General features: G+C 34.8%; 1 protein-coding gene across 3 annotated transcripts in view; it reads left to right on the forward strand.

Annotated features, from left to right (window-relative positions):
* LOC150106901 (survival of motor neuron-related-splicing factor 30-like) overlaps positions 1-14727 on the forward strand; it is a 159259-nt gene that overhangs the window by 23956 nt on the left and 120576 nt on the right. The window lies entirely within an intron of this gene.

Here is a 14727-nt window from a genome sequence, read left to right on the forward strand (position 1 = left end):
CCATAATGGCTGATTTTTGTAAGGTGTCTGACATTTCCTGTAATCATTGTTATCAAGGATAGCAGGTTGACTGTTACATTCAAACTGCTATAACAAGTTGATTATTAATCTGCTATTTTCATTCATTGGAGATATTCAGCAGGACACAGCTTGCCAGATTTGAAGCAATCAGACCAGTTAATAAAAAAAAATCATAGTATTCTAAAAATACAGTAAAAAATGTCTCTCAAAACATTTTTTTTTTCTTCCCTTGGATATATATACACACCTCTATAAGTTGCATCATTCATATGATTTATTTCAATCAAACTAAAATAAAAATGGGAGATGTTCTCTGCAGATACCACTACAAGTATCATTTTCCAACCAAATTTGGAATATATTGCCTCTTGTTGATGCTCCTTGAGAATTCAGCCCAGCTGGTAAAATCTAGTTTGCCAGCTGGGCTGGATTCTACATTTTGGTTGCTGGAGGGGGGTAATTTGTTTACATGGCTACACTGTTCAATCATTTCTGATTAAATTTGGAGTATAATTATGGCTGAACTTCCCAAGAAATTCTGGCCATTTGGATAAAAATGGGAGATTTTTTGGGGGAAGGGGGAGGATTTCTTTCACACTCTATAAATAGCAGTTCAATAGATTTCGAATTTGGAATAGTTTCCAACATTGCTTATGATTCTTTGAAAAATTCAGTCCCAAGAAATTCTGGCCATTTGGATAAAAAATGGGAGATTTTTTTGGGGAAGGTGTGGATTACTTTCACACTCTATAAATAGCAGTTCAATAGATTTCGAATTTGGAATAGTTTCCAACATTGCTTATGGTTCTTTGAAAAATTCAGTCCCAACAGATGAAAAGGTGGGAAATCACTTCCTCCATATCATAACATTCAACAGAGTTTTCTTATGATGCTTCAATTTTCCTGAAAATTTAAATATCCCATTGGGGCTCTAAAATGGAGGGTGATTTCTCTTCAGGTTACATTGTTCAAGTTTTGACTAAATTTGGAATATAGTTGTTTCTAATTTTGCTTAAGGTTCTTTGAAATACTTATCCTAATCAGACTAAAATTAAGTCACATTATTTATGTTTAATCAATTTGGAATACTGTTGAAGTCCCTTAAAGCGTGTCATGACTTCAGCCAAATCAGACTGTTGTACAGGAGACTTAATGTCTCTTGTACAATTTTAGTTCAACCAGACCAAAATGGAAGTTGGGGTTTTAAAGGATTGAGAATTAAATGCATCTGATACTACTACAAATTACATTATTGAACCAATTTCAAGTGTTTAATTATCAGCTGTTTTATCATCATCTTAAAAAAAAAAAAAAGTAATATCTCATAAATAAAAAAAATCTCATATTCAAAAACAGTGTGAAGTATTGAGAAAGCAAGAGGTTGTCTGCAGCAATTTAGAAGTGATAACTTGACTGACATTATTGTTTTAATTGTTGATAATGTAGATTTTCCTGAAATTAAATTTAAGCAACAAGTAAGGATGGGATCTTATACAATCAGAAGAGATATGTTTCATAATCTCATTCTTCTATTTATGTGTGTGTGTGTGATTATTTTTATGAATTCCACTCAGTAGATTATAAATCCATCATCCATTAGTACCACAACACGCTTAGCATTTGATAATCAGAAATCTTGCTCCATACTAAATATTAAACCTTTTTCAAGTTACTGAAGGCCTCATTAAACAGCATGACCGAGCAGTAAATTTCTGCTGTCACCTAAAGATCTTCACAAGCATATATGCCTGCAGCAGGATTCAAATCTAAAGCCTCTTGGTTGAAAAGGATATACTGTTCACTCATATAACAAAGCATAGTATAATAGTATTATTCATTATCACAACATCTGAAACTAGAACCACGTTTTTTGGCATGGTATATGCAATACAGTATTATTTTGATTGAGTTAAATTTTTAGTTTTACTTATTTCTCAAGAAATAATGTTTTGTCTTTGACAGCATACATCATTTAAGGAGCTCTGGTTGTGCTTTTATAAATTTTGATGAGTCTTCCTGTTTTGCAGATTTCCCTATATTGCAAATTTTCATTTCTAGGAAGGTCTTTAAATTTATATTTTCTTAGATATCTTATTGCTTTTTGTTCTGAAACTAACTAAACAAAAAATATTTTAATCTTTAATCCTTCAGTAAAAATTACTGAAGTTTTGCTATCATTTATACTTTCATCCCAAATTTCACTTTGATGAAACTAATAAGGGGAGGGTAGAACCTTATTAATTTTATTTCTCCTGTAAATGTTTCATAGAAGTTTGCAGTAGAAACAGAGCATATCATAGTTGGGTGAATACACATTTCCCATCTTTCCTGTTTCTATTGAAGTTCCTATTTGCAAGCAGATTATCAGTATGATGAAATTTGATTTGAGAAATGCCAAAAGTGAAAAACTTCTTTTCCAAATGTTGAGTTTTTATAGTCATTTGCTAAAACCCATTGGTTGTAATTTCTGAATATTTCTACTTTTTCATTATATGGTTCTCCTTGAAAATTGTCAAAAATAATGTCTAAGATTATACATATGGAATTATCTCTAAAGCCTTGTTGTAGACAGGGATAAGAGTGGCAGTGTGCTAAAATCTGTGAATTCTTCTTTTGATAGGTTGCTTTTTGGTGGTTTGGCTTGGGTAAGAACACAATATCAGACTGGTTACATCCAGTCTGATAATATGGTGGGGAAGACTGCAGATACCTTGTTCTACCTGTATTATTATTTCTTCTGTAGGGATCTTTTTAGGTGCTATAGCGAAGTTGTAGCCATATGCGAGCATGCTGATGGCTTCGGGATAAGGAATGATAGATTTATTACCATATTGAGAGGTAGTTGAGGTTTGGAAGCTGAGTTCTTTTGTAAACTTTCAAATTTTTTAATGTGCCAACATCGTATTCTTTGAAATTCTTTTTCTGCTGAATTATATGGAAACATATGGAATTATCTCTCTTTGCATGGTTGGAAACAACCATGCAAAGAGAGATAATTTCACTTGTTCTATGACATATATATTGGTATACATACTGGACAATAAACTAAAATTCAGTTTAAATTATTTGATTTGTGCTTTTTTTATTGCTAAAGAAGTAATTATGATAAGAGTTAATTTCATTATTTTCTGTCTTAATGATTTTTTTACTGTTTTTCTTTTTCATTTATCAGGCAAGTCATTTATAAACAATTTGCTCTTCGTCGTAAAATTCTGCCGCACAGCAAATGAATATGTAAGGATCGCACAAACCTTGAAATTTGTTACTCCTTAATTTTGATCAAAAAATATAGATTTTAATGTGGACTTTAAATATTACTTGTACATAATTAAGATCTTCAAGATTGAAGATAATATCCATTATAGGTAGTATAATTTATAACTCATCCTTCATAAAAATTATTTCATATAGAATCTTTATATGTTGATGATAGTTCATGGTTTTGAAAGGAGATCAGTTGTTTGCATTGTTGCTAAATTCAGAAAATGATGAGAACAATGGCAGAGAGCTCTGATGTGCTTCTGTGAAAAGAGGATTTGAATTGGTTAGAGAAGAGGCAGATGTCTCTGGACTGAAATAAAATACAAGGACAGATTGAAGAAATTTGCTTGGTAGATAGAAGGGAAAAGATATGATTGCAACTTAATTGATGAGAGGAGCCTACAGATATAGAGGAGTAATTGCATAGACCAATAGATAATGATAGAAACAAAGTTCATCTCCTGAAGCTGTAGGTTAAGCTATAAGCTGAGTTATGTGAAGGAGTGAAGAGTTTTTTTTTTTTTTTTTTGCATGGTGAGTGGTGAATGAGCACACTGCATTGCTCTAGTGGGTAGTGAGTACACCAGTGCTAAATGTGTTTAAGACAAGGTACAATGCGTGTTGTAGTTTCTAAAGAATTTTTTTTTTTCTGCATGAGCCTTATTAGTTGATAGAGGCCTGGAGGTAATAATGTAGAACAGGACTGTCCAAAACACTGCCTGCAGACCGGATGTAGCCTGCCTGTGGGTTTTAATTTTTACGAGCGAAAAAATAAAATAACAATTTGAATCAAACGATGCGTATTAGATATTTTAATTCTATCACTAATCGATTATCTCGATGTTGGTAATTTTATTTGGTGTTTTTACATCACTATATACCCACGTGTTTTTCAGATATCAGATGTGTCAAAGAAGCGTTCTTACACTGTTTTGTTCCAATGCACATGCTCTGGGCACTCACAGGGAATGTGAGTGCTTGATTAGTGTGCAGCTAGTGTTGTTAATTTGTTCAGCTATCGAGGTTGTGTCACTGCTGCGCACCAAATTACTAGATACTCATTGTGATTTATTTCTGTGTATAAATTTTATTACAACTTATCGTCCAACAACCAAAGATGTGCTCAATGCTTAGGAGCACACATCTTTACGAAAGTACTTTTTCAACGATGAAATTTATTAAATCAAAGTACAGATGTTCATTGATAGATAATTCTCTTGCAAATTTACTGCTATTGGCAACTACAAGCATCAAAATTGATATAGGTACTTTAGTAAATGAAGCCAAACTACCGCAGAGCTCTTGCTAAAATGAAATAAACAGTTATTTCTTGTTTACTGTTTCAATAAAAACTTTTGTAAGCATCATGACTTTTCTTCCTTATGAAATTTTTGAAGTGCTTGCTAAACCTAACGGTAGGACTCTCCAAGTAATTTAATATATATGTTCTGTATTTATTATTCTGGATAATAAATATTGGATAATCTTTTTATTTTTTTATTTTTTAATGCAGCCCTCAGATTACCTAAGGTTGGACAGCCCTGATGTTGAAGACCAAACTCTTTAGAAACTACAAAACACATACCTTGTCTTGAACCCATTTGCACTGCTGCACTCACTACCTACCAGAGGCAATGCAGTGCACTCAATGCTATAGTAGGTAGAGCAGTAACACACACACAAGGTCATAATGTACGTTTCCTATTACTTGCTATGCCAGTAAGTGAATTGGATTAATAGAATTACCAAAACCTCATTAACATACCAAACTCAACAAGGATTAGGCATATGTCAAAGGGGGGAAAAGTATCTGAATTCATTGCAGTTTTTACCCTTGTCTTGTATTCATGTGGTTGCTTGCATTTTTTAAAGAATGTGGAGTTTAGGAAGGATTTTTGCTCTAGTAAAAATTGTTCATATTCTTTGTGGTTGAAATTGTCTTTGATTTGAAATCTGGGTGCGGCCCTCAGATAATCTTTCTTTTTTTTTTTTTTTTAATGCAGCCCTCAGATTACCTAAGGTTGGACAGCCCTGATGAAGAACACCGAACTCTTTAGAAACTACAAAACACATACATACCTTGTCTTGAACACATTTATTACTGCTGCACTGACTACCCACTGAAATTCTACCCACTGCACTGAAATTCTAAAGCAATGCAGTGCACTCAATGCTATAGTGGGTAGAGCAGTGACACACACAAGGTCATAATGTACATTTCCTATCACTGTTGCTATGCCAGTAAGTGAATTGGATTAATAGAATTACCAAAACCTCATTAACATACCAAACTCAACAAGGATTAGGCATATGTCAAAGGTGGGGTAGTATCTGAATTCATTTCAGTTTTTACCCTTCTCTTGTATTGATATGGTTGTTTGCATTTTTTAAAGAATGTGGAGTTTAGGAAGAATTTTTGTTCTAGTAAAAATTTGTTCATATTCTTTGTAGTTGAAATTGTCTTTGATTTGAAAAGTATAGAAGTATCTTTTTTTTCTACATTGTAGAATGCTAATAATAATACTTGAGATATTGCTACTGGTTACTTACTTGATTGTCAAGGAGTAACATTGCATATTATCCAGGTACTACTAGCCACAGTATTGATTTTGAGTTTCATTGATGATGGATTTGAAATATCTAGCAGCATCTGATAATTAAATTTGCATATAATATAATTTTGTTTAGTTTGTCTGTCCCATAACTTCTGATATTCTTTATTCATCTAATGTGATGATGTACACTTATAAGAATAAAAACTGACTGAAATTCAAAATAAACTAGGCTGTGATGAAACATCATAGTACCTGTATTTTTTTTGCAGTACAAAATTTTGCTTTATTTGCAAAGTTGCTTTGTAATCACTGCTATTTTAATCAGCAATCATTAGTATAAATGTAGCATGACTATATTATCCACTTATGAGTTGGTCATTTTTATGCATGTTAAAATTGGTGGGAAGGGAAAGAATACTAAAGGTTAGCAGAATGCTTGGAATAGTTATGGGAAATTCTAAAGCATGCAACTTTGAAGGAAAAGATGGGCAGAAGAAAATTGAAAAAGAAATTGGGGAAGATAATTGAAACATAAGTTAATGAAACTTTCTACTTCCTTTTATGTGTTTAATTTTGATCTACCCATTTCTTTCCTTGTTATGTGGTATACCCAATTTCGAATTTCCATTTGTTGTTCTAGCATATCTTACTCTAGTCTCACTGTGTTGCTTCACAGATGACATACATACACGTGAATATTTTTTACTACATGTGAAGTTTTTCCTGCTATGTTCGGAACAAGAGGACACTTCTAAGTAGTGTGCTGATTGGACTGTTTATCAAGCTTACTCATCTGAGGATGGTTCTTCACCCAATTTCAAGTATGTGGATCTGCAATAATATACATACGTAAGTAACGTTCACCTGATAAATTAACATTTATTCCTTCCACAGTCCTTACTTCGAAATGCCTTCCTATTTAACTTATCAGAATTTTAACATGATGCTGACCACATCTTATTGTCAAGATGAAAAAATTGAAATTAGGGCGAGTTAATTTAATTGATATCTTGGACGTGGCTATAGAATTTACCTTCACAATGCATTTGTACATTTTGTAGTGTTTCACTGATTAAATTTTTGTGTGTGTGTATGTGTTGAAAGCTTTTCTTCTCTCTCTCTTTCCCCTCCAATGTCATATTGAAAAACTAGAAAAGTATTGATATTAACACATTAAAAAGAAAAATGAGCATACTTTTATAAAACCTACAGAACCATAAATGTTTGGTATTGGTATTGAATATTTAACAGAGTAATAACATTTTTATATAAAATTGATACTCATCACTGATTTTGTTCTTCAGACATACTACGTACAGTTATATTTCTCCGATTTACCTGTAACATATAGTATAACTACTTTTCGGATTAAGTGAGCACATACTAGTTATCACTGGCAAGTATCCATTTAAACTGATCACGAGAATATGAAGAATAATGGAGTTAAACTTATTTAAACAAATATATATATATATATATCATGATCTATCACAATATAAATGTAAACGGTCAAGCTTTGTATATTTATATGAATATGGTGGTCAACAATAATGATTTTTGTAAGTAGAATTGAAACAGGTGGATGTGGAATTTAAAAATGGAACTTTTTTTTTTCCCAGCATGTCTGTTGCAAGTGTTCCAAAATAGTACACATTTAAGTATTGTTTAGTTTAAAAAATAAATTTTAAAAAATTGTCAGTTGGGAGATTTGGAGCCTCTGTAATTTGCTTGGTAACAACAGTGCCTGTGGGTTGGTAAGACTTAGGTTTAAATCTCATCTAGAATGTGAAGAGCTTTTAAGAGGGCTTGGCTTCTTTTAAACTGAACATGAGTTGGCCAGTTTTATACCAACATGATAGGTTTTTTTTTACCCCTTCAAAGCTTGGTTTTTCATTCACAAGACAGAAAAACCAGCAGATACATTATGTGCACTGATAGGCAATGAACTATGCAGATAGAATTACCCATCCTATCACTACTTTAATTAGGTTTTTATAAGGCCAAGTTACATGAGTGACAGGTCATTCAGCTTAACACATTAAGGGAAATATTAGTTTTGTAAAATGAATATAAACAGCCAAAATTCGAATACTTACAGGTTTTACGAGGGTGTTCCATAAGTTTCCAACCTGACTAAAGGTAATAGAAAGAAAATTATTGTGTCACTTTTCAACGTAATCTCCTTTTATTTCAACACACTTTACATCTTTGAATTAATATTTCTATGCACTTGAAAAAATAGTCTATACTTTTGTCTGCAAAATGACCTAAAACTGCATCTTTTGCCTCATTGTCATTGCAAATTTTCTTCCTTGAGGGTCTCTCTTTAGTTTCGAGAAGAGGTAGTAGTCACTAGGTGCTAGATCTAAGCTGTAGGGTAGGTGTTCCATCTCTTGGAAGCCAGAGACCTTCACTGCAGCCTTTGCAACATGTAATGGACTGGAGCATTGTCGTGAAGCAGGCAAACACCATGACTCAGCATTCCTCGTCTCTTCTCCTTTATGGCATCAAGCAGTTTGTGTAGGAGTGGAGCATAATATTCTGCATTCACAGTGGTTTTCCTTTCCTTGAAGTCACTCGAGAATTCCTCAGCAGTCCCAGAAGATTGTCACGATCTTGGTAGACTGAGTGACTTTGGCTTTTCTTTACGGTGCTTTGTCTGGTTTGTGCCACTCCATGGATTCCCTTTTGGAAAGAGGATCATAATAAAGGACCATGGGTTCATCCCTGGTGAAACCATGGTCCTTTATTATGACAATGGATTCCAGCACCTCTCTGATTCCTTAACAAAGCTCTAAAAACTTGCAGGAACAGGTCATGATGCTCCTTTTGAATTGAAGAGAGAAATTTGGGCACTTACCTTGCACTGACCTTCATCATGTGAAGCTTCTTGTGAATGATGCAAAAGATGGTTGTTAAAGAAAGCCCCAACCTTGCTTAAGTTTCTTTGAGCTCCATCCATCTGTTATTGAGCAGTTCCTCCTCAACAAGAGAGAAAAGGAACCGCTCAGTCATCACTTCCACAGGCTAACCATCACGAGGATCATCTTCACTCTCTTCATAGGCAAAACTTTTTAGCTCATTCCTCCATAAACACTATCCAATCGTTGTTTGATAACACTCGAAAAAAGCCCTTCTTTGAAAAACTTGATCACAGCAAGGTACTCAATTTTTAACATTACAGCCACTTAGCATGCCATATGTTATTCAATGAGTGCCTCCAACTGATTGATGCAGGTAGAGAATTGAAACTGGTACACTAATCTCCCCATAGATAGTATTCTCGGTGGTGTCAGGCCAGAAACTTGGAACCTACTTCATATATGTGCCAACCACACACACACACACACAGAGAGTCTGCAAAACTTATAGTACATCAATGCTGTATGTAAGCAAGTGGCTAAGAAGGAAGAAGGGGGATTTGTGACTTTGGAATTAAGAAAATACATATAACAATGATAGGAACAATTCATTAATGATAATTAAAATACTATCTAGATTTTGGATTGAAACTAACAGGCAAACTAACTAGTGGAGCAACACAAAACCAGCATTCAAGCTGGTAGAATGCTTAACAATCAGTTAACTGTTCAAGGTAAAATAAATTACTGTTTTAGGAAAACAACTGAGCAACAAATGTTAATTATAGTTTCTTAGGATATCCTCCACACTTTTTACTTTCAGCAATGATGAGGTTTTAATGATTTGTAAATGATGGCATGTCATTGCTTAAAGTTTGAAAAATTCTCATTCTAAGCAACCATAATTAGTGTTTTATTTATTTTTGCTTAGTCATGTTTACAGACCAGTAATTGCAGTTATTTTATACGATTTTTGGTTTCTCTAGCCTGCAGCATTTGCTTTAAAGGTTAGCCAGTTGTTAAATGTTCTGACTTGTTTGAATGCTCATATTTATACTGAAAATGGACTGATTTAGTTTTACTCCAAAATATTTGTGCAGTATTTTAATTATCATTAAAAATGTTGTTTTATGGTAGCTATATATTCATTTAAGAAACGTGTTTCTTGAACAGTCAGAGATTCCAGTCCTTGAGGAAAACTCAGAGGAAGACTGGTAGAGCCTCCATTACTAATGGCTCATGCAAAAAGTTAAGTAAGTTTGAGCGCGGTTAGGAGTTGGAAGGGGTTCAATCGTTTGATGCTGTTTGCACACTCTCCCTCGATGAGTCTTTCGACTTCCTGGAGGTGTCACATAATAATAATAATAAGACTGTTCCAGTGCTACAATGGAATAAAAGATAATTTGAAGGTGATTCGATAGGTTTGGGAAACTGGATAGCACACAGTTGACAAACAGTTCCTTTCATGTTTATAAGCTTAAGGAAGTAGAGGAATAGTAATAACCAGTTCAGTGGAGCAACACTAATGAAAACATATAAAGAAAATGCAGAAATAGAAAATCTATGAGAAAATAACAAGAGCTAATAGATGCATAATAATAATTATTATTATTATTTGACACCTCCAGGAAGTCCAAGGACTCATCGAGGGAGGGCACCTACTCTACAATTCTTCATCTTCACCACTCAACCTTCATCCACCAACCGCAACATCTACACCAACGCCACCTACTGTCCACCACTAGTATTCTAGTGAAGGTTCTAGATTCGAACCCGCGGCCTTTTGGCTGGAGAGTGGATACACTAACCACTCGGCCAACCAGGCTCACAGGATTTTAGCCTGCAGCCATTGACTGGAAAGTGGATATGTTAATACTCAGCCAACCAGGCCAGCCTATAAATTCTTAAGTAAAACCATTTATCTTCGTTTATAAAGTCCTATTGTCTTTGTACACATGCATATCATTACAAAGTATTTGGACATCTTACGTGCCATGCAAATATTCAGGGAGGGTCTGCATAAGTCTGGTAATAAAAAGTGAGATGTGCTACATGTTTTGCACTGTACTCAATGTCAAGATGCCACGTTCAGCTGTTCAGTCCCTAACCCCTATAACTGTTGATTTAATGTATCAACTTACATTCTGCTGGATGGAACGGAACCCTGACGTAAGTTGAGGGATGACTGTATATTGGAGTTATTGAATAAAATTCTGTATATATATTTTTTTACCTTTGTAAGCTATGAAAGTTATTTCAATATGTCATATTTTGTGTATGAAATAAGACAAGACTGTGTTTTGATAGTGCATTGAAGTTGATAAATTGTCATCATCTCACTGAAATATATCAGTTATATCAGAGGGGAAACATGGCTCAATAAGATTAGCAGTCTGCCAAAGGTACATTGGTGAATAGTAAAGTAATGTCAATGCTGACCACGATGTCAAAAACCTCTGAAAGTTAAAAAAATTTTTTATTGAATTTTAAAGTACAGTGATCTCATTAATGACTCTTCTTCTTATCAGCTGAATGTTTTTTTTTTTAAGTTACATCTTGAGCCAAAGAGATTACCACAATGTTTAAACCTTTTTCATGTCAAACCACTCAGGATATATGGGGTTCCCAAAATTCACAAAACTGATAAATCCCTTCATGCAGTAGTTCATAGCAGAGACAGCCCCATCTACAAATGGTCAAAACATTTATCCGAATCAACCCCCCCCCCCTCACAGGCAACTCTTCCTCTTCTATTAAAAATTTACTGCACTTTTAAAACTTCAATAAAAAAAAAAAATTGGGGTGCTTAAGGGTCAAAGCTGTTTAACTGAGAGGAGACCTCCACATAGCCTTTAAAGGAATGCGGAGAACCGACCAGGGCTTCTGACCTAATGTCCAATCCTCACCTTCTCGTGGTGCACCCTGTTGGGTATCTACTTTGATACTGAATGAACGAGGATGGGCTGGCAATTTGGGATTTAGCCGACCAAATTGTATTCTTATTGGTTAAACCAAAATAAAAAAAATGATGGTACAACATGACAAAATTTCATGCCGGCTGGGGCATCGCCCGGTTAAACAAGACCCCCCGTTGTTTTCGCCAGGGAACCAGGGCGAACAGCGAAAAGTCAGCTACTGGAACAAATCTGAAAACAAACCCCAACTCAACATCACCAGAGTTAAAGATCGGTACTATCGACGTAAGAAGCCTGAATGGCAAAGAAATGGAGCTAGCTGAGAAATTAGATAAGTACCAGATCGACATAATAGGGGAGACTGAAACAAAAAAGACCAAAACTGGTGAGATCTTTCTGAGCAATAAATACAAAATGTTATATTCAGGCAATGACAATCAAGGAAAAGGAGTAGCCATAATATTCAACACAAAATACGAGGCTAATCTTCTTGAATGGCAGTCAGCCTCAAGTAGAGTAATGTGGGCAAATATGAGAATGGGGAACTGGACAATGAGACTTATTTGTGCCTATGGTCCCACAGAAGGTTCTACTAAGGTAGAAGTGGAGGAATTTTTTGAGGCTTTAGAAAAAGCAACTGACACAATGAAAAAGGAAAAGTTGGTCCTTGTTGGGGATCTAAATAGCAGAGTAGGAAATGATTGTCAGCCATATAAAAATATTTTGGGAAAATTTGGAGAAGAGAGCAAAGCTAATAATAATGGCAAATATCTGTTGGATTTCTGCTCAGGACATGGACTGGTTATTACTAACACCATGTTCCAACATAAAAATGTGCACAAATTCACATGGAGAGAAGAGGCTAGGAATGAGAAAAGTCTCATTGATTATGTTATTGTTGATACTGACGTTTTCTCCCTAGTGCAGGAAACCAGAGTGTACAGAGGATTTGAAATTGGAAGCAATCACTATTTAGTCTTGAGCAGGATTAAATTGATTTTCATATTGAAAAGAATAACATGTAAGAAAGTTTTAAAGCGAATAAAAGTTGAGCAGCTCTCAGATGTGAACTGTAGACTAAAATGCAGAAATATTATTGAAAATAAAATGAAAGAGTTTGAGAACAGGAATCAAACCTTGGAGATTCAGTGGCAAACTCTGAAGAAAACATTGATTGATTCTGCCAGAGAGGCATGTGGTGAGGTTGTGTGCAAGGATAAAAAAATCAGAACTCCCTGGTGGACACAGGAAGTTAAAGAGGCAGTGAAGGAAAAGAAGAAAGCATATCAAAAGTTCCTCTCAAATAAGTCAGCTTTTACTATTACAGAATACAGAGACAAATGTAAGAAAGCTAAGCAGTGTGTAAAACTAGCTAAACAAAAGTCATGCGAGGACTTTGGCAAGAACATAGAAAATAAATATCAAGAAGGTGGCAAAATATTCTGGAGGTTGTTGAAGAAACTTAGGAATGGAGGAAAGAGTGCTGTAAAAGGAGTTAGAGATGATAAAGGTGACATGAAAACAGGAGAAAAAGATATCCTTGAATTATGGAGTAGTTACTTTGAAAATCTGCTAAATGAAACAAGCAGTGATGACAGCACAGTGATAAAAAACACTGCCCAGGCATGCAGTCAGGAATACATATCCATACTAAGTAGAAAAAGCCATCAAAGGCTTGAAATGTGGAAAGGCAGCAGGAGTAGATGATATTCGACCAGAAATGCTGAAGTATGGTGGTATAAAAGTCTTACAGTAGCTGCACTGCATAGTTCAGAAAGCCTGGACAGAGGGACGAATTCCCGATGATTGGAGTAGAGCTCTCATAGTACCCATATATAAAAAGGGAAATAAAACTGAATGTGAGAATTACAGAGGTATTTCCCTACTGAGTGTTCCTGGCAAGATCTATGCAAGTATACTTGAGAAACAGTTGAGAAGAATTGTGGAAGAAAAGCTTGGTGAAGAACAAGCTGGATTCAGGCCAAATAGACGCTGTCAGGATCAGATCTTCACTTTACGACAAATAGTCGAGAAAGCATGGGAATATAACAAAGATCTGTATTTAAGTTTTGTCGATTTGGAAAAGGCATATGACAAGGTGCCAAGAGAGAAGCTATTCAATACGCTGGAGTTATATGGTGTCAATGGGGCATTATATCAAGCAATACTTAGTCTGTATTTGAGTTGTAAGTCAGCAGTTAGAATTGAAGGAAGTACAGGAAGATGGTTTAATGTTAAATCTGGTGTGAGACAAGGATGTATATTATCCCCTCTGTTATTCATTATCTATATGGATCACATTATGAAGGAAAGTGGTATTAAACCTGATATATCAAAATTGGAGATGTTAATGTCAGCTCTTTGCTTTATGCGGATGATGTTATACTTCTAGATAAATCCGCTACAAGTCTGCAAGATTCTCTGACTAAATTGAATAGCTGTTGTAATAGATATGGTATGAAGGTCAGCAATAAAAAGACAAAGACAATGAAAATAGGCAGAATCATTGAAAATGTCAACTGTGTTGTGAACGGAGAACCTGTGGAACAAGTAAAACATTTCAGCTACTTAGGCAAGACTTGAATATGGTAAATTAAATATGGAAATAGACAACAGAATCAACAAAGCTGATATGGTAGGAAGTAAACTGAATAAATTTATATGGAATAAGAGAGAAATTAGTCAAAACACTAAATTAGCTGTATACAAGACAGTGTTCAAACCAGTTTTAACTTATGGATCTGAGAGCTGGGTCAGAAGTAAAACACTTGACCAAAGACTAGAGACCGCAGATATGAGAGTCCTGAGAAAGATTAGGGGCGTGAACAGATGGCATCAATGGCAATATCATATTAAAAATGAGGATATTAGGAAAGAACTTGACATTGTCAGCATCCAGGAATGCATTAGCAGAGCTAATCTCAGGTGGTATGGTCACTTAAATAGAATGGTAGAGGAAAGATTAGCAAAACAAGTGTTCTCTGCCAGGTTGGCAGGAAAACGATCCAGAGGAAGACCAAGATATAGGTGGATTGATATGGTACAAAGTGCCTTAGACGATAGAAATATAAGATCTGATAATGTTGGAGTCTTGACAAGTAACAGACTGATTTG

Source organism: Typopeltis vanoorti, chromosome 5 (genome assembly GCF_054136105.1).
Source record: "Typopeltis vanoorti isolate ZY-2024b chromosome 5, IOZ_Tvanoo_1.0, whole genome shotgun sequence".
Taxonomy (NCBI): Eukaryota; Metazoa; Arthropoda; class Arachnida; order Uropygi; family Thelyphonidae; genus Typopeltis; species Typopeltis vanoorti.